Source organism: Balaenoptera physalus (genome assembly GCF_965194825.1).
Source record: "Balaenoptera physalus genome assembly, chromosome: 8".
NCBI lineage: Eukaryota > Metazoa > Chordata > Mammalia > Artiodactyla > Balaenopteridae > Balaenoptera > Balaenoptera physalus.
The window spans coordinates 102,321,827-102,342,172 of NC_138887.1; the positions used below are offsets into that span (position 1 = coordinate 102,321,827).

The 20,346-nt window shown below is 41.3% G+C and overlaps 1 protein-coding gene across 1 annotated transcript in view; it reads right to left on the bottom strand.

Moving 5' to 3' along the window:
• The window catches only part of LOC309666056 (uncharacterized protein), a 196,187-nt gene that overhangs the window by 9,168 nt on the left and 166,673 nt on the right, over positions 1–20,346 (bottom strand). The window contains exon 8 of the mRNA XM_082473180.1: positions 11,238–12,208. The gene's annotated coding sequence lies outside the window, so the exon portion shown is untranslated. The remainder of the gene's footprint in view (positions 1–11,237; positions 12,209–20,346) is intronic.

Here is a 20,346-nt window from a genome sequence, read left to right on the forward strand (position 1 = left end):
AGCCTCTTAAACGTGCTGATCTCGGCGCTTGGAACCTTCCCCCCAACTCCTCCGCCCACACATTCCTTCCCATCCTGCAGCTCTAACCTTGGAGATCACCTCCTCACAGAACCACTTGAAAGGAAGGCCCTCTTGCATCACAGAGCACCTTTCCCCTCGTCTCATGGAGCCTGAGTTTTAACAGACTGCTTTTCTGTGCACTTACTCAAGTTCCATGGTGACAGAGATCACTGTCATCATCTTCTCAGTGCTGACCAGTGCCTGGCACACAGCAGCTGCTCAAGAAATCTTTGTTGACTGAATGAACAAAGACGCCAGACTGCCTTGACCTCCGAGTCACTCTCATCTGTGAATGTCCTGTAGAAGTTACTTCTAACTGCATCGCCATCTCATCCTGACCTTGCCCACCCCCCAGTTAAACCATAATAAAATGCTGGGATGGCTTCTTACTGTGGATAACCAGGTACAAAAGGAGACGTCCATAACTGACACTCCAAACCACCGCTGGAGGAATTTATGAACTTTGTCTAACGTTCTATCGTGGTGGCAAAATTAATTTCTGTGTGAAATTAAAAATTCCTCCCTTTGACAACATTCCCAGGAGTACCTAGAACAGAGCAGGGCTGATTATTAAATCCTGAACTTTTAAAGTTTAGGAAACGTTGCCCAAATCTCTCTCTCTGTCTGACTCTGTATTCCGCGGGTTACCTGCTTATGGAAATGACACAGGCCCTGCATTCCAGGTGAGTCCGTCATACCTAGCTCTGTGTGTCCAAGATGCTGCCAGCTCACTAGCTTGCCCTGCCGCCCGCCCCAGCCCGCCCCCGCCGGCAGGCCCGTGGAGAACACCCCAGTCTGACATTAAGATCTATTCAACTGGTCAATTACACAGCCAGCAACCTCTCAACAGCCTCTTAACTTGTCAACCGAACCAGCCCCCGACTCATATCCTCTTGCTCACTTTCTCGGTGCCCAGACACACACACCTCCCACCCTGCTCATTTCGTACTCCCTAATACACCAGGATCTTACTCAATTTGCTCAAGAGCTTTACCAGAACCCCCGCAGTTCTCCATTTTTCCAAAAGCTCTACTACTCCCCTCCTCCAAATAAGAGCAGCAGCCAGCTTGGTCTGCATACAAAAGATTCACCGTCAACACCTAGAAACTTGGAAAGGATCCATCACAGGTCACTGTAAAGCTTTCCCTGGAAACGTGGGTGGGGATGGGGGGGTAGGAGGATGCCAAGGAAGACATTAACAGGGAGAGAAATTAAAACCTGTTGATTCTCCCTCTGGATCTACTTGGTGAGGACAAGAATGACACACTGCTTTGTTACAGAGTCTAATACCTGAACTAAGACCGGCCTTGGAATATTCACATGGTATGTCAGAACGTAAGACCTGGCGTCAGAGACCTAAGCTCAAGTCCTGGCTTTCCCACCTACAAACTGTGTATATGAACCGGGGTAAGCTGATGTTTCCCTGTCAGTGCAACGGGGTTAAAGAAATTGACTTCCCAGAGTTGCGGTGAGGATTCAGTCAGGTAATACCATGAATGTACCTTAGGAACTGTCAACACTGGATATTTCATATATTAGCTTCCCTTGTCACCAAGTATGTCATTTCTACCTCTCTCTCATTCGAACATTTGCTGAGTACCTGCCATGTGTCAGGCACTGTCTTGTGTGTCAGGGTGTTTACCCAAAGGTAAACCATACCAATCCTGGCTCTTAAAGGGCCAGCGCAAGTCAGGGAAGACAGACAAGAAACAGGAAGTTAGAATTTGGTATGATGTGTGCACAAAAGGGTAAGCAGAGGGTGCTGTGGAAGCATGTGGGGCACTTGACCTGATCCTGAGCAGTCAGGGAAGGCTGCCTGGAGGAGGTTTCATCTGAAGAGAACAGTAGTGGTCGGCTAGGAAGAGAGGGAAGGAAAGAGCTTCCACGCGGAGGGCAAACATGACCAGCTTCATCTGGCTGGACCAGAGACCATGGAATAGAGGTAAGGATGGGGTAATGCCAAGAGATGAGACCAACGCATGAAGGGCCTTTGTGCAATATCACTGGAAAACCCGCTCTTCCTGACTGAGGCATTATGTAGTCAGTGTACCAAGCAATAATAGTCTCACAAGATGACAGATTTCTGCGTCCTGACAGTGCGCTTAAATTATAGGGCCTGAACTTACTGGAAGGCACAATATTAATGATTCTATTCATTTCCAGTAATAAAAGAAAAGGGGATTCCATCATGGGCCACACCTCATCGCTTTTTTGGTAGCTGGGATAGTTGCTTTGTTAATTACCTTTTTTGGACATACTACTCTCTTATTACCAAAAGCGCGTTGGCTGGAGCCGTGGGGGCAGGTTGTGGTAACGTGCATCGTTAATGACAAGCTGTAACCAGGTGAAGATCCAGAGCAAGGTAAGGCACGATAACGCCCAGCTTTGGGGGCTGCATCCATCCTCCCTAATATATGAAAACCACTACAAAAGATAATTGACTAAATGAAATTGAGTGGCCCCAAAGGATAAAAATACTTCCAAAATATGAGTCGTTTATGGAAACTGAATAGGATACAAATTAAGAGCTTGGGTTTAGGAGCCAGACTTCTGTGATTTGATCCTGGCTCCTCCACTTACTAGCTGTGTAATCTTGGGAGAAAAAACTTAATTTCTCTGTGCCTCAGTTTCCTAGCTGTAAAATGGGTATAATAATAGCACCTGCCACACAGGATTGTTTATTAAAACAGACAACCAAGTAAAGTACTCGGCCCAGTGCCTGACATATGGGGCCCAGCTAAAAGTGTTACCTACTGTTGTTAGTATTACTAATCTCTTGCACCTGTGTTGGGTCAGGTCTATTCTCACCTATTTTTTACATGAATGAACAATTAGAGGCCTGAACACAGAAATGAGTTATTCCTTGTTAATCCTGCCCCCGGAACAGTGAGGCCATAGGAAATACAACCGAAGTGACCTGGAATCCTTGGTTAGTCATGGTTGGTACAGATTAGGTCACAGCTAACTGACACTGTTATCACCACAGTTGTGATGATATTCATACTTCAGTGTCAAATGAGAGGGCTCTCAATTAAATCAGTACATGAAAGATTCTGTACTGGAAAATATCCCCCATCTACCTAAAACATTGTTTCTGTGCCCTCTGTTGTTTTTTTAAATCCCTGAGAGTAACACCATAGGGTATTTCATTAGAGTTTCCTCTTCAAGACATCTATCTTAAAAGTTAAGGATGGGGCTTCCCTGGTGGCGCAGTGGTTGAGAATCTGCCTGCCAATGCAGGAGACACGGGTTCGAGCCCTGGTCTGGGAAGATCCCACATGCCGCGGAGCAACTAGGCCCGTGAGCCACAACTACTGAGCCTGCGTGTCTGGAGCCTGTGCTCCGCAACAAGAGAGGCCGCGACAGTGAGAGGCCCGCGCACCGCGATGAAGAGTGGCCCCCACTTGCCGCAACTAGAGAAAGCCCTCGCACAGAAACGAAGACCCAACACAGCCATAAATAAATAAATAAATGAAATTTAAAAAAAAAAAAAAAAGTTAAGGATGTACCTCACATATCTTATTTTCCTTACAAACCTGTTATATAATCCCACTGCCTGTGAATGTACCCCAAACCTTATTTTATGTTTAAAAACTTTATAATTTAATTTAAACTCATTTTAAAGCCAGTTATATTTTTCACATGTTAACCCCTTTGGAGATGCTAGGTTCCAAACAGGTACAACCCAACTTACAAAGCAGCTTTCGTACGATTCCCAAGTGCTAACATAACAGGACCTGGTAAATAACTTCATACTCACTCCATAGCATTTATGATCTCACAGTCGTATTTCCTGCAGACCTAGCCCGGAAACTAGATTTTAAAACTAGCTGTGGATTTAGAAGACGATTCATAAACCCTATGCACAGCATGGTGATGACTGATGGGGACAGCCGGTTCTTACATCAGTCTGCTTTACATTCTAATAGCGCGGAAAATAACAGGTTAGAGTAGTGCTTTGTAACTACCCTCCCCTTGCTTCTGGCAAGTTAATGAAAGCCAAATAAACTCCATACTTTAGTATCTGTGTATCTGTAGAGTGAAAGGCAGCACTGGGCTGGGTGGGGCGTGATGGTGTTCGGGAGGTGGGCAGAGGGGTAAGGCTGGAGGCGCCGCGTGTTCAAAGGGAGGGTAACAGGAAATGGCCCAGCGGGTTTGGGAAGCAACAAGCTGAGTCTTGCTGGAGTGTAAAGGCGAGAGGGGACAGTGGCATGGGAAAAACTCAGGTTCTTGAACTTTTCTTTTTCCTGAAAATCCCTCAAATAGGATGCCTCTTCTGAATACTGATATTACTAGAATATCAATTTAGATTATGTTAAATTTTTTCAGTATAGCTATCCTTCCATTTCAAAGCACTCGTTGGCTAGACTTCTAAAATACTATTGCATCATCCGCTACGAGCAGAAAATTTAGAACAAAGGTGACACTGGACCACAGGATGAGTCTCCCGGAGGTCGAGGAGGGAACATGCTCTGTAAGCAGCTAGTCAGCTAATATGCTTCCTGTGAGTAAGGCTTCCCCCTGTGCGCCGTCTCAGGAATGCCCTCTCATTCCTTTCACAAGGAACTAACGGCTTTACGATTCTAGCCCTAGATCCAGAGTCTGGTGAGCTTCATCGATGGTCACAACAGCCTGGAAAGTATTATTCAAAGAAACTGGAAAAAAACAAAACAAAACTGTCTTCCCAGATTTCTGAGAAAGGGGTGAATACTGACCTACATTTAATGCTCTAGATTAAAATCAAAGGTTTAGGATAAAGAAAAAAAATCCTCTATACAATCTAATGAAATCACCTTATTCTGCATATAGGAAATTGAGGCTTGGATGGGGAAAAAAAAGTACAAAAATTAAACCATGGTTAATTTCTAGCAGTGACCACGGGTGAGTCTTTTAACGCAGGTTGTGCCTTCTTCCATCATCTAATTGTATGCTGCACCAAGAGGCAGACGCAGTAGGTCAGTCTGCTGTTAAGACATGGCTGCAAACCCATCTCTGAGCTGAGATGCTTTCAAGCACCGAAAACTCATGGGAATTTAGGGTGTTCATCATTTAGGCTGGAAAGAGGTGACTAAGCTCCTTGACCTAAGGTGTATTCATCCTGATCACTCGCTGTGAACCAGGGACATTCAAAGCCAAACGTTAGCAGGGCAGGTCTGGGACAGGCTGCCCTGGGCAAAGCAGCCTTCATGCTGACGGCTCAAGCGGCAGAGCCTGATGGCAGCCACTCGGGAACGTGGCTGACTCCGGCAAAAGCCTTCTCTCAAAGCCCACTGAGGCCCAGCCAGCCCCCTTGCCAGCTCTGGCAAGGCCCACCCACCACAGACTTCCACAAGCATCTCGGTGTCTACTGAGTGGCCTTTCTATCGCTTTCTTCAATGTCCTCTTCAGTTCCATCCGAAAAGAACAAAAAGCAACTGTACTGTAGTGGAGGACGGAGCCCTTAATAGAGAATGATGTTTGAAAAACAAACCCATCGTGATGTGAATCATCATCATAACGCTGACAAATCAAATCATATCCATGAAATTAAGAGAAACCAAGCAGTTTCTCTTGGTATCTATTAGGATGTTCACTATTTTACTGTATTAATATAAATTGCTAAAAGTTTCCTGGAAATCAAGCCTACAAGTTAGAGAAAAAACAGAATGAAGGAAAATGTCTTTGAGCCCAGTTTTGAATTCAAATGATTCAGGAGGTTTAAAAGGTATTACATGAATAGATAAATGATAAAGGAAAAAGTGCTAAAACATTAATTGCAGAATCTAGTAGGTGTATATATGGGGGTTCACTGTAAAATTCTTTCAACTTTGCTGTGTGCTTGTGATTTTTTATAATAAGATGTTGGAAAAAAAGTATTTTCATATCTCTGCTCGGGTGCTAATATCCACCAAAACTCATGGACTCTTACAGCTACATATAACAGTACAGGGTCTTGAAATACAAAAGAAGCACCAAAGATTAACTGGGCAAATGCAGATGACTCAGCACACAATGTTGAGGGATCTACTTTGTGAAAAAAAAAACCCATTTGGATCTTTTTCTCATACTTCACTTCTAATTTGGTGGATTTTCCATAAAAAATGTTTCTCTAAATTTTTAATTAGATGAATATTTTCCAACTTCTGGGTGGGAAGGAATTCCTAAGCCCAAGGTAACAGAAGTCACAAAGAAAAAAAAAAACCAGACGAAAATCATTTCATTTTCAGCTAAATAAAATGTAAAGGTTCTATATCTTAAAAAATCATAAGCAAAATTAAAAATCAAAGAAGCTGGGAAAAATATTCTCTGCAAATATCACATGCACACATGCACACACACACAAGACTAAATAAATTACAGAACAGTTCAAATACATTATAGAATAATTACACTCCAACAGAGAAGTTGGTAATGGACATGAACAGAACATTTACAAAAGGAAACAATGGACTAATAAACACATAAAGAAGTTAAACTTTACGGATAGCCATGAAAAAATGCCACATGCCTGTCACAGAGTGGGTACTCATCAAATAGCTGTTGAATAAATCAACCAAAAATAATGTAATGTTTTTGTCTAAAGATTTAAAAATAGGTAAAACTCAAGAGATTATGGTGAAACGGGCATTTCATCCATTGCTAGAATGTGTGTGACTTGATATAAATTTTCTAGAAAACAAACAGGCAAAGGGTATCCAGAATCTTTAAAGAGTTCAGCTCGTTTGACTTAATAAGTATACTGCAAGGAATCTATCCTAAGGAAATCATTAAAAATATGTCCAAGACGCATGTATTTAAAAGGTTAATTACTGTCACAGCAAAGGAAACCTTTGACAAAACGAAAAGACAACCTACTGAATGGGACAAAACGAAAAGACAATCTACCGAATGGGAGAAAACATTTGAAAATGATATGACTGAAAATGGATTGATATCCAAAATATATAAACAGCTCATATAACTCAACATCAAAAAGACAAACAATCCAGTTTAAAAAATGGGTAGAAGACCTGAATAGACATTTTCCCAAAGAAGACATACAGATGGCCAATAGGCACGTGAAAAGATATTCAACACACTAATTATTAGAGAAATGCAAATCAAAACCACAATGAGATATAACCTCACACCTGTCAGAACAACTATTATCAAAAAATCTACAAATGGCAAATTTTGGCAAGGATGTGGAGAAAAGGGAACCCTTGTACACTGCTGGAAATGTTAATCGGTGCAACCGCTATGGAAAACAGTATGAAGGTGTCACAAAAAAACTAAAAATACTACCATATGATCCAGCAATTCCACTCCTGGGTATATATCCAAAAAAATAAAAAATAAAAACTAATTGAAGAAGATACATGCACCCCAATGTTCATAGCACTATTTACAAAAGCCAAGACATGGAAGCAACCCGTGTCCATCAACAGATGAGTGGACAAAGAAGATGTGGGGGGGGGGGTGTGTGCACGCGTGCGTGTGTGTATACATACACACATATATGTATACATACATACACACACACACACACACACACACACACACACACAAAATGGAATATTACTCAGCCATGAAAAAGAGTGGAATTCCGCCATTTATAACAATGTGGATGGACCTAGAGAGTATTATGCTTAGTGAGATAAGTCAGACAGAGAAAGACAAATACTGTATGTTAGTGGAATCTAAAACAATAAAATAAACGAATGTAGGGACTTCCCTGGTGGTCCAGTGGGTAGGAACCTGAGCTCCCAATGCAGGGGGCCTGGGTTCGATCCCTGCTTGGGGAACTAGATCCTGCATGCATGCCACAACTAAAAGATCCCGCATGCCACAACTAAGACCTGGAACAGCCAAAATAAATAAATAAATAAATAAATCTAAAAAATAATAATAAGTTTTAAAAAATAAATGAATGTATATAACAAAAAAGAAACAGACTCACAGATTTGGAAAATAAACTAGTGGGTACCAGTGGGGAGAGGGAAAGGGGGAGGGGTAAAACAGGGGTACAGGATTAAGAGATACAAACTACCTTTTATAAAATTATTTTTTAATAACTTTAAATGAAGTATAATCTATAAAAATGTTGAATGACTATGCTCTACACCTGAAACTAATATAATATTGTAAATCAATTTAAAAAAAACTTCTCAGGAAAATTCTAGCCAAAATATAATTAAAAGTTTTATACTAACAAAAAAAGGATAATTATTGTAATGTAAAAATAGCTTTTAAAAAAATGGAAGCAAACTGAACACTCCCAAATTAGAGAATAATGCACCATTATTTTAAAACATTTAAAAATGTTTTTAAAGCATTTTAAAGCATGTGGAGAAGATGTGCATTTAATGTGAGATATAAAAATGCTTATACAGAATGATGCTGACCTTGCAACTGTGTGTGTGTGGGTGTGTGTGTGCACACGTGTGCATATTCAGGAAAATATTGGAAGGAAATAAATATACATAAATATTAACAGAGCTTTGGGTGATGGAATCAGAGGTAATTTTTATTTCATCTTCATCTTATTCTATATTTTTAAAAAAGTTTCATTACAAGTTAGTCAGAAAAAATTTTAAATACCATATAAACAATTTGGAAGAGTGACCCACTGCTTTAGAAACAGGTCTTCACACAGGTCAAGGCCACGACCACTTTGAATTGTTGCTGCTAACCTACCTTTCAAGGACCACACCCATAGAAACCGCCTTCCCGCTCGCTTGGGCTCTTGCACCTCGGCCTGCTCCATCCATGTCACCTTGTCTTCCCCCTCCAAACTGTTTTTCCTCTCAGATTTCATTCTGTGGTGAACGATACCAACTAATAACCTAAGCCACTAACCTTACTTCACCTTTTCCCGATTTTCACCTCGCTAATCTCTCTGAAATCCACAGCCATCAGTGTCCTTGTAGTTTCCTCACTGGATGACAAGGGCTTTCTTTCTATCTGGTCTCCTTGCCCCTTGCCCCACCCATCCCCTCCGCCCCCAACACACACACACACACACACACACACACACACACAGGCCGCTGCCTCCAGGGCAGCCCTGTGATCTTTCTGAAGAGTACATCTGGCCTCATTACCCTCCTAGGTGGGCACCTTCAGGCATACACGGCACAGCGCATTAGACCCCTTTATCAGTGACTCCTTCTGCTTCACCTTCTCTCATCATTCCTTTCCCCACACCCTCCACCATACCACCTATTGCTCTGAGCCTGTGCCTACACTGCTCCTCCTGCCTGAAGCCCTCACCATAACGCCTGCCTCCCTGGTCCAGCTAACTCCTTGACGGCTGTCCTTTAAGGCTCAATTCAGACACCACCTCCGCTGGGAAGACTCACGGATGGTGGCTGAGTGTTTTGAGGTCCTGCGGCATGTGCTGTTTTCTTGCCGCCAGAGCACTAATCATACACTGTGAATCTGTTTTTGTACCTTTGCCTCCTCTATCAGATCGTGAGCATCTAGCAAAGGAGGCCCTCAGAGCTTGTAGAAGGAATTAATAAATGTTTCCGCCGTCTAAAACAGAATTCCCTGTTCTCATCTTGAAAGAGATCCCAGAGATTTCATAATTTCCCTCAGCCACTCATTTACTTTATCATCTTGGCAATCGAGGTTTTCTTATCTATTAATCAACAAAGAAGTGTATTTATTATATACTTTATGTCCTGACGACATCTCTTTGGTTTTATTTGAATTTACTCTTGCCAAAGCTATCACAGAAGTGTTACAAATGTCCCTACACAGGACAGCCATTTAAAGTACTGCAATTTGCTGAAAGCAGGCAGTGTGTTACAAAGATAAATCAGACTGTTACTACTTAAAAACCTTTAGCAAGAAATCCTTTAGTCTTCTGGGGACTAAAACCTCCGGTTACTTTCTCTTTTGCTAGAAGGGTATATAACTTTCTGTTGCTTGTATATCGGAGCTCTTCACAATTACCCAAAATCTTTTTTCAAATGTGACTCAGATTGGACATAATAATGAGTCTGACTAATGCAAGTCTTATTTTCTTACACTTTTATGTCATACTCCTTTGAATACACTCAAGAATCATGTCTATTTTTTTTCCACAACAACATTACAATACTGACTTAAATTTAGTTGACGGCCAATAAGGGCTACATTTTCTTTTTAATGGCGTTTTTTTGTGTACTCAGCTAAACTACCTTATATCTATCCCCACCCAGCAACCACAGAGAATGACTTCTTTCCGACTTGGATACCTTCTCTTTTAAATTCTAGTGTTTGCTGGGAAGCGAGGGGATGGCAGAGTCAATGGTGAGGTCTTGCTCTTGGCGCGGCCTGCGGATGAGCCCCACTGTGGCTGCAAAAGCGCCGAAAATGCAGGCAAGTGTTTGTGCATTAGTGTGGGAAGACGATTCGTGGCTTCCATCACAATCTCAAAGGGGTCCAACACCCTGGAAAGGGTAAAAGCCCCATCCTAAGGCATTCAGACATAAAGCAGTAAATTGGATAAACAGCGCCAGCATGACCGAATCAACTTTCTCCTCATCCATCTCCAAAGAGAATGAGAAACTCTGTAATAATTATACACTAAGCATCTGTTGCATTAGTGAAGAACAGAACTTGAGGGTGTGATTTGGTGGACCCATCATATATGAAATTATACAGAGGGCATAATCTAACACTTTAAATACCAATCACTTCAAACACCCTCAGCTTCTACTTTTATCCAAGTACAGTATACTTTCTTTGTCCTCTTTTGATACCTTTAGCTGATTCGATAAAACTTACTGTAAAACCAAAACATCAAGAATCAAAAGTTTCTTTGCACATAAATATTATGTTAGTAGCCAAAAATATATGCCTTTCATGAACTATTAGTAATTATATTATTTTTGCTAGAATATACTGTTACCTTCCATACTGGTGTTTTAAATAACATTACCAAAAAAAATCACTTAATTATGTCAAAATCAAAACTGCCTTCATGTCATTAAGTTGCAAAAATCTATTCTATCAAAATATATCTTAAATCTTAACTTTCATTGCTGTCTACAGTTATGCTATCTTTTGTAACTATCACCGCACCTAGTGTATTTTCTACAGGTCAACATAAAACGTAGCATAAATGTGCCAGGAAAAAATGCTCTTTAAAGCGTTTACTTGGATAAAATGTCCTTCAGAAACTGAGAAGCAAAAACTAGTAAAAATCAGAAACTGCTGTCATCTGTACTCACCACTGAACAGCCACACAAAGGATCCCCAAGCACAGGCTAGACTTGTCCTGGAAGCAAGGGATTGAATTCCATTAGGAGAACAAGCAAGTAGAAACAGCAAGTGGCAACACTACCTTTCTCCAGCTCATCTTATTTGCAGACACACAGACTTTGGAATCCTCCAGGACTAACAATGAAAACCACACTAGGTTGTTTTCCCCAATTCCTATGAAATGAGTCAGTAGGTCAAACAACTTCTCCGCTCAGGAGAGAGAACAATTTCTGAAGCTGCACTCACTGTTTCCAGTAACTGGATTCCCTCTCTTTGCCCCCTCGATAAAAGTGCTGCCAATAATCTATGGAGAGCCCACCGGGTTCTGGGTGAGACACATCGCAGATACTGCCAGAAGGTTAGTCTTTTTCATGGGGTAGTTTCCCCTTGTGAATAGTCAGGAGGACAAAAATCCAGTTAGGAGTAACACGTGGATGAAGTTTCTTCACTTAAAAAGAGTTGGCATAACTTTTTCTCTGTTTGAAACCGTGTAGTCATTTCTTTCTTTCACACAAGAAGATGGAGTGATACTTAAAATACAGAAGAGAAGTAATTGCATCTCTAAAAGACGCCCAAAAACTGCTTCCTTCTGTAAAACATCTTTTCTTCCTCAAAAGGACTAGTATATTCAAAAGATTCAATGATTATGCAATTAACCCATGCTCTGAAAAACCTTTCACAGGCTTCCATGAGTCCTGCAGCTCCATCCATTAAATCATACAAAGCAGAAGTATTTAAGAGCTTGCTAGCAGTCCTCTGAATCCATGACTCAAGAGGATGAGCATGGGGTTAGCAATAATCTTCAGAATCTACCACCTACTCACCGCACGTAACATTTCTTGTAGTTAGCGATCTTCTGCGTAGGAGATCACCAGCTACCGGCCATGAATCCGTAATTCCAAGGACTCACACGTTCAGGCAAATATATGGACGTGTATCTCTACTAAATACAAGTACAGAGATCTTCTGTGACAGTGCGTCAGGAGGAGACTGGAAATACTTTTGCTTTCTGTATTGAGAGTACTTTCTTTCCTTTTAAAGAGGAAGTTTCGTTTTGATCTTGAGAAATTCTCTCTGATAAAACCACCAACTGAAAACCTGCCATTATAAGCGAGGGATTTCACAACCTTCATTCCAAAAAACTGTGGCTATTCATTTCTGGAAGTGATTCATTGCAAAAGAATCGTCGTTGGCGGTGGAGGGAGCACTAATTTTTAGAAGACAGCCCGCCCTCTGAGAAGTAAGCAGAAACCTCAGAGACGGCGGCAGCCACGTGCCTCGCTGACCCCCGTCACGGCTCCCTGAATCACCATCCACCGAGATGACGCGCGATGACCAATTTCCTCTCGTAACTCCCTCAGTACACAAAAGCCCTCTGGTCTGCACACCCTGAATATTCCCGGGCTCTGGCAGAAAGGTTCAAATAAATCTGGGAGGAGGACAGCAGCACTCTCCACCTGTCAACGCTCAGTTGCTGGCGAGTAACCAGCATATGGATACTCGCTTCCTGTGAGTACTTCTAAAAGAGCTTATGATATTTCCTTTGGAAAAAAAAAAAAAAGCGGGGAGGAAAGCAATACAGGGAGGAGAAGTAACTCCAACAAGCATTCAAAGCTAAAAGCATGCAACGTGATCGCTGTTTACCAGCCACGCCTAATTTTAATTTGGTTTTTCAACCCCTGTGTAATTAAGACAGCCAAGAGAGAACAGCATCAGGAGAAAGAAAAAAAAAAAAAAAAAAGACATTTCACAAATGCTTAGACCTTCAGTGCGCGTGACCAGAAAAGTAATTTTAAGATTCAAGTGAACCAATCTGAAGCTGTTTAGAACATTAACCCTTCAAGGAAAAAGAGCTATTTTCGTTTGTCCCTGAATTTCAAATATGGAAATCATCTTCCCCACTGGGTGCTGAGACACTGAAGACACAGCCTCTGAGTGCCATCCCCGGGGTTTGGGAGAAGAGGGAACATTTTCAGATTTGTCTGTGATGGGGGCAGAAAAACACCTATTTCTAACACCCCCTCACATGAACAGTGACCACGTGATTTTCGCACCAAAGCGCCCCTTGAAAACCAACCACAAAGGGCTAAGATGTGACCTTTTGTATTTCTCTTGGCTTTAACAAAACCTGATCACTTAAAGAGGAGTAGAATTTCTTGATAACTGGGCAAACTAAGAAAAATTGCTTTTATCCCATCTTAAAGAGCATCAGTGTGACACAGCTCATTTTCTGAAGAGACTTGTAGACATTTTGCTAAATGAGGAGCTTAAAAAAAAACCTGTCCTTTATTTTCAGGCTGTTTATGTGCTTCTATCTTGGGTGGGAATGGTGGGGTACGGGGGCAGAGGAGTTCATGTAGGCAGAAAGAGAAAAACACGAGCTTCCACTTAATGGGACTGAAGAATAAAAACAAACAGATCCAATGTGTTCACGTTATTTGTTACACGGCACCGCTCAGCCCTTAATTTCTAATGTGGTGACACCTTCGACCCCAGCTCCTGTATTTCTCATTTTTGAACACTCAAGATAAACATAAAGAATATATGTGAAAAATTTTAATAAAACCATCTGTGTTTTATACTCTGGAAGGAAATTTTCACGAATGTGAAATGTTTTTATAATTTTACCAAAACATATTTTAAAAAGAAGAGTATGGAAACCATATTCATGGTGTGAATATAACCTTCAAATTGAGGATGAGTAAAAAACAGCACCAATAAATGTCCTTAAGGATTTGATTCAAACCAACAATACTACACAACAGTCATCCCTCTGTCCTCACTCCCAAGATCTCACCATGAACTTGCTCAATGTAAAGAGGACCTCTCTGTATGACGTCTAAAGAACAGGAACCCTAGAGGGAGTGCAGTTTTAAATATCTACAGCTTAAAAAACTCCTATTGATACTGAGCTTGGTGAATGATTAGAGGCCAGACACTTACTCAAACGTTAGAATATCTAATTTCCCCTCCCACTGTGTCATGTTCATACACATGCTCGAAGTTCTCAAAGCTTCTGTGCAGTTTGTTCCTGTTTCAGACTGTGCCTTATGAAAGTTCCTCTTAAGTCCTGGGTGGCCAATGCAGAGGTTTCAAAAAGAGAAAGGAAAAGTAGAACAAAACAGAATAAAGATCATAAAAATACATGCGGGGACAGTATGGAGAATATGAACCCAACCCACGTGGCCGCTGCCGAGAAGCTGTTGCCCTCTAGGAACTCCTGTAAGTGGGGAAGGCTGAGGGGACTATTTCTAAGGGTGGGTATTCAGAACGTGATTAAGCTACAGGGACTATCCAGGTCCTGCTCTAATTTGCTATGCTGCGGACATCCTGCAAGCCCAAGTTTACAGAATCAGTGTTTGCTCTCCAGACCTCTGGGCCCATTGTCCCCCTGTGCCCCCCAAACAAAACAAAACCCTGTCACAAATGTTCTTCACAGCTAACGTTTACTCAAAGTTTCCTTTTAAACAACGGAAAGGAGTGCACTCTTTAGTGGCCCTTTTATAGAAACGTTGGGGTGTGGCCTCACACAGGAAGGGCACCAGACCCAACACGGGAAGCCGGGAGGCCTCGCATTCGAGTTCTGCCTCTTCCCCCTGTGATGCTTTGCTCTGGTCCAGATGACCCAGCCTCTTTCAGCCAGTTTGCCCATGGTGACAGCAACCTGACTACAAGAGCCGTTTTAGGCACCTACACGGATCTACTCATTCGATCCTCAGAGCAACCCTACAAGCTTAGTTCTTTTGATTATTCCCATCCTACAGATAAGGACACTGAGCCTCAGGGGCTTTAAGGGTTTGACCACGGTCACACAATCGGCAGGTGGTGGAGTCAGGGTTCAAAGCCAGGGAGGCTCACCTTGACCACTCTGCTCGGAGCCTTCCATCAGCACGTCCGCCCGCCACGCCAGGCTGCGGTGCGTGCTACGTAAAGCCACCCTGAAAACTACTACTCGAGGCAGATTTTTACTCATGTCACATGCAAAGATATTCTCCGCAGAACTGAAAGAAGACTAATGACAACTAAGTACTGCTAACTCTAACACATCAGTTTGTTCTCTGAGAACCGCTTCGTATAATTTGCAAACTACCACTTTGCAAAATTTGTGATACTGAGTTTTGGAGGCAGAAGGGATCTAGAGATCCCTTCAATCAGAGTGGTGAAGTGAGGATCCCCGGCACAGAGGCAAGGTTTGCCCCTCCATCACAAGGCGCTGCACCACTGCCTCACAGCCGCCCGGAACTGGGAAGCACTTCTTGAGTATTATTTTGATCTGTCCAGGCATTCATTCACTCATGTGACGCATGCATGTGTAACATCAGTCCTCAGAAATGTGTCAGACATTTTCTTCTCACTACAAGCTCCTCAGGCTTTAAGAAGAAAAGAGAAAGATGAGGGGAAAAAAATCTTTTCTTCCTGTTTTTTCTTCTTCTTTTTTAAGTCAGGGAAACACAAAGCCTCTTTTAAAGTTCTCCTATGATGAACATAACTTAAGTTCTATCCAATTCTTTCTTTTCTCTGTAAACTTGCTCATATGCAGACCTGATGTTAAACAAACTATCTTTCCCATGTGCTTATGGAACATGGCAACCAGAGGAATTGGAAGCTGGGGCCTCCTCGGCTTCGATGGTGATTGATAATTTGGTCATTTACTCTTCAAGGAAAAAGTAATTTCCTACTTAGGGTATTCAAACTTTTCATGCTATTTATTCTATAACATTTGGCCTTATTATATTCACTTAGAGTTTTTTTAATGGTTCCGTGTCATATTGGGTCACAACGAAATACCCAAAAATACCTCATCCTAAAACAAAGACATCTGTTGACAAGAAAAGTTAAGAAGAGAAATAAATAAGATCACATTCTGCTTTTATTTCCGCTTAAGAGAGCAAAGATTCTGGGAAATTTATGTACGTTAAATTTATAAGCGGGCATTTTTCCCCCCAAAGATTTATTTGGCATGAAACGTTACTTCCTGTAATCATAAAATCAAATGTTATTTACTCTTGTCATAACCATTCACATACTTCCTGTCATAAAAACTTGAACTTGGCTGGAATATTAAATAAAACATGCAAAAAACTACAGGTAGGAAGTGACTGTATAAATATGTATTATGATAAGTTCATATTCCAATCTAAGAAAGGGACGAATCATCTCTTCTTGGAAAAACTAGTATTATACTTTATCATCTTGGCTGACTAATCCCACAGAATGAACTTGGAGGGTAAAAAGCTTTCTCTACATTTACTGAGCTCAATCAATAGTTTTAAGGTGGCTGTAGGATGCCTCCCAGGGGTACTGTATGTGTATCAGGGCTGCGATGTTCTTGAGCAGTTCATGGCCCAGAGTTAGAATCGTGAAGAGTCAAAAACTTACACAGGGTAGATGTGCACATTTTAAATGCATGCCCACATTTTTCTTTGATGGCTGCACATTTCTAAAAGAAAACAAGCTTCTAAATTCCTAGGCTTCCGTGTGTCTGGTGGGAAAAGCAGAGCCAGTGTACACATACAATGATAGAAGAAAGTGTGTGTGAGCAGATTTGTTTACAAAACAGGGCCCAGCAAAGTCTGTTTCTCCATGGCACAGCAGGATCCATCCAACAAAACAAACACACAGACACAGAAGAATCTATGGGAATAGCTCTTCTTTCTGATGAAGGTATAACAGTTTGTAATTATAACTGAGCAGTAAGTTATAACGTGGCTTAGTCCTGAATTGGGAATATGTCACAAAATCCAGTTTAACACACACATGCACACGCATGCACACAGAGGTGTGTATACTTCTATATAGCACAGTGGTTTCAACGCTCCTTCTTTGGCATCAGAATCTCAAAGTTATTTCTTCACACAGGCGTCTTCTCCTACCTTCAATCCTACATACTTCCATCTGGACAGGGTGGTCCTTTCAAACTCATCAGGAAACAACAAAACCAACAACGTCTATTTATCTTAGCTTAATTAACTGTATGGCCATAGGACCAGGCTTGAGAACTTGGACCCTAACCCTTCTTCAGGGAGCAGAGCTGAGCCAATCGGTCGCCAAGTCTAATCAGCACTTGTTTCCAGTGACTGCTGCCTTTGTCCTCTCCCGCCCATTCCCGATTCTAAAAAACATGTCGGACCTTTATCACTTTGTTCCTGGACAACTATGACAGCCTTTTTAATTGGTTCACTTGCCAACGAGCAACTGCATGGCAGAAAAACACAGTAAAGAGTAGGAAGATTGGGTTCTAGGTTTGGCTCTGCCAGATGCAAACCATGTGGTCCTGAGAAAGTTATGCGGTTTCCTTGGAACTTGGTGTTCTCATCTACAGCATGAAGAAAATGGCTATCAGATGATATGATCTAATCTGGGACATACACAGTCACCCAATATGACCTTCTGAAACTTAGTTTCCTCAGGTAAATGCACACCTTAAAAATATTCAGTGACTTTGCTAAAGTTTAATAAGTTCTTCAGCCTGAACTGAATGTGAAAGTCTCATAACATGTACGGCACCGCACAACTGTAATAGTGACCCTAACAAACAGGGATCATTTCTTGAGCTACATGCACTATGCATTACCCAGGAATTTTATATATGTGGGCTGTAATCCCCGTAACCACTCCACAAGGTTGGTTTTATGACTCTACATTACACACCAAGAATCTGAGGTTCTGCGAATAACACACCCAAGGTTATAAAATCTATTAAGTGCCAGGAATGGCATACAAATCTACATGTGGTTGATTATAAAGCCCACTAAGCCATACTGAGTGCTTTAAATGTACCATAATACGAGAAGGGGGGGGGGGGTGTCCCTAACTACTTGAATGATCATTCTCTAAGTCCCTGTAGCTACCAGGATGCAAAAGGAAGCACCGATCATCAGAATATAAAAAACAATGACAAAGTGATCACTTAGTGTTTAGTCCTCGTTAACATCAGCATCTATTCCTGCTCACTTTCTTGGCTGCTCAGTACTACAGACTAAAAATGCAAATACAATGTAGTTCACTTGTAACAGAAACTGCAGTTTTACTCAGAGCTGATAAAAGTGATGCTGGGGAACTACCTGAGTCACACATAGTCACTGACAAATAAGGATCAAAGGGAGTTTGAACAGTTAACAACTGAGGAAGCAAAAGTCAACAGAGATGATTATAGGAGAGGTAGGCTCTTCAAGAGAATGGTTTGTGTATCAAAAGATTAAGAGAGAAAAAAAAAAAAAAAAAAAAAAAAAAAAAAAAAAAAAAGATTAAGAGAGGTCCTTGGGGAAGTTAAATGCTTATAACAAAAATCACCTTCTTTATGATTCTGCCACAGAAGTGAACAATCTTTGGTCTAAGAAATAGTATATTGTTGCATCATAGCCCAAATTTCTGTTATATAATGTAAAACAAACTGATTCAACTTTTTTTTAACTTTTCAAGACTTAAATAAAATCCCAATAAAATCTTTTAAAAAATTTTACTGTTTAAAATATCTGATTCAGTTTTAAGTCAATTCTCTAAAAGTAACAGTTTTCTCAGAGCGGTTATCTTCAGATAACAAGGACCTCTTGAAATGGGAATAACAGAAAAAGGAAGAATAAAAGAATTACTGATATGCAAATAGTAGTGAACAATAAGAGAACTAATTCTCCAGCCCACAAATGGAAAGTAATGTCCTAGGTTTCCTCTCATTTCAAGATTCTCAGGCTTACCCAGCCCAAAGCACCCATAAAGAAGACCTGCTCATCAGCTCCATGCCCTGGTCCCACCACTGTATCTATGGTGCCATAGATACGGCATTCATATGGCATTAGGCTAGCCTCTGGGCAAGTCTGATTGTCTAGGCAAAACTAGACCGAAGTCTAGTAAACTGTGTAAATCCTAACTTTACAAGATTCACTCCACCTAGTCTATCTTTATCTAGTTACCTGAAGATCTCTACTTTTTTCCCCAGAAGACAAGAGTTTATAATCTGGAAGAATTTTGTCTTATAATAACTCAGGTTATAAAGGCCTCAACGTGTATCAAGATCCCACATGACATGTGTATATACACCTCTGTATAAAATTAAATGGTTTTGGTTTCTGCAAATATCCTTCAATCAAGCGTTCAGAGAAGGGTTGTTTTGAGAAAGATTTAATGGGATTTGTAACATAAAACCTCAAAAGCATATTATTGACTTAACAAAGACAACGCTGGAATACAAAATGTGATTGCTGTGCTTTTTCTCGTAACTGTCGTGTCCGCCTCCAAGAATCTAATAAAATAATGTTGTCTCTGGTGCCAGAGAAACCCAAGAAGGCACGCCCTCGGGAGACTGAGTCTTAAGTCGGTGAATTCTGAGGCATGTAAGTAAGCGATCAGAACATTATTAGTGAGCTTTCGGCCTTGCAAGATGGTTGTTTGCTGTAGGGATCTTGGCTTGTTACTAAACAGAGAGCGGTTTTGTGATACTTTGAAATAGCTCCTTCTCTCTGAAAAGCAAGAGGTGTTACTCTTCATAAGGAAAAATCCAGAGCCTGTGATCTATAGCTTATAGTAGAGATTCTTTTTCATATACATGCAGAGGCTATACAAGCACAAAAATGCACCATGAGAAATTAATATGTAAGTAAATACAAGAGGCTTTCTAGAACTCAGAAATCTGAAATTGGGGAACAGGGTGAGCAGAAGTGGGATGGGAAGAACCAGTGGCAGTTCCGCGGTTTTGAACTTCTGACTGTGATTCCGAAAGATTTTTAACACAGCACTGGTTTTCCAAGAAGGGTTTTGTAGCACTGACCCCAAAGGCAGTATAATGTCGTTGTTGCAGTGTATGTTAATGAAGGCCATTGTTAATGATATGCTCTCTTTTAAGACTACACAGAAGCTGAATATGCAAGCAGATAATGCAGAGCAATGCTGCAGTTCCATTTACAGTCCTCGGACGGACGCAGTGAAGCCTGTGCTTCAGAAGCTCAGGGTGGAATGCTTGTTTTGGAGAGCATTCAACGGAGAGCATTTGGTTTCCTCCATTTAACCAGGTCACCCAGGCATGGAATGCACAGCTCTGCCAGACAGAGAGCGTTGTGGATGCCTGAGAAACAACGGCTTGTC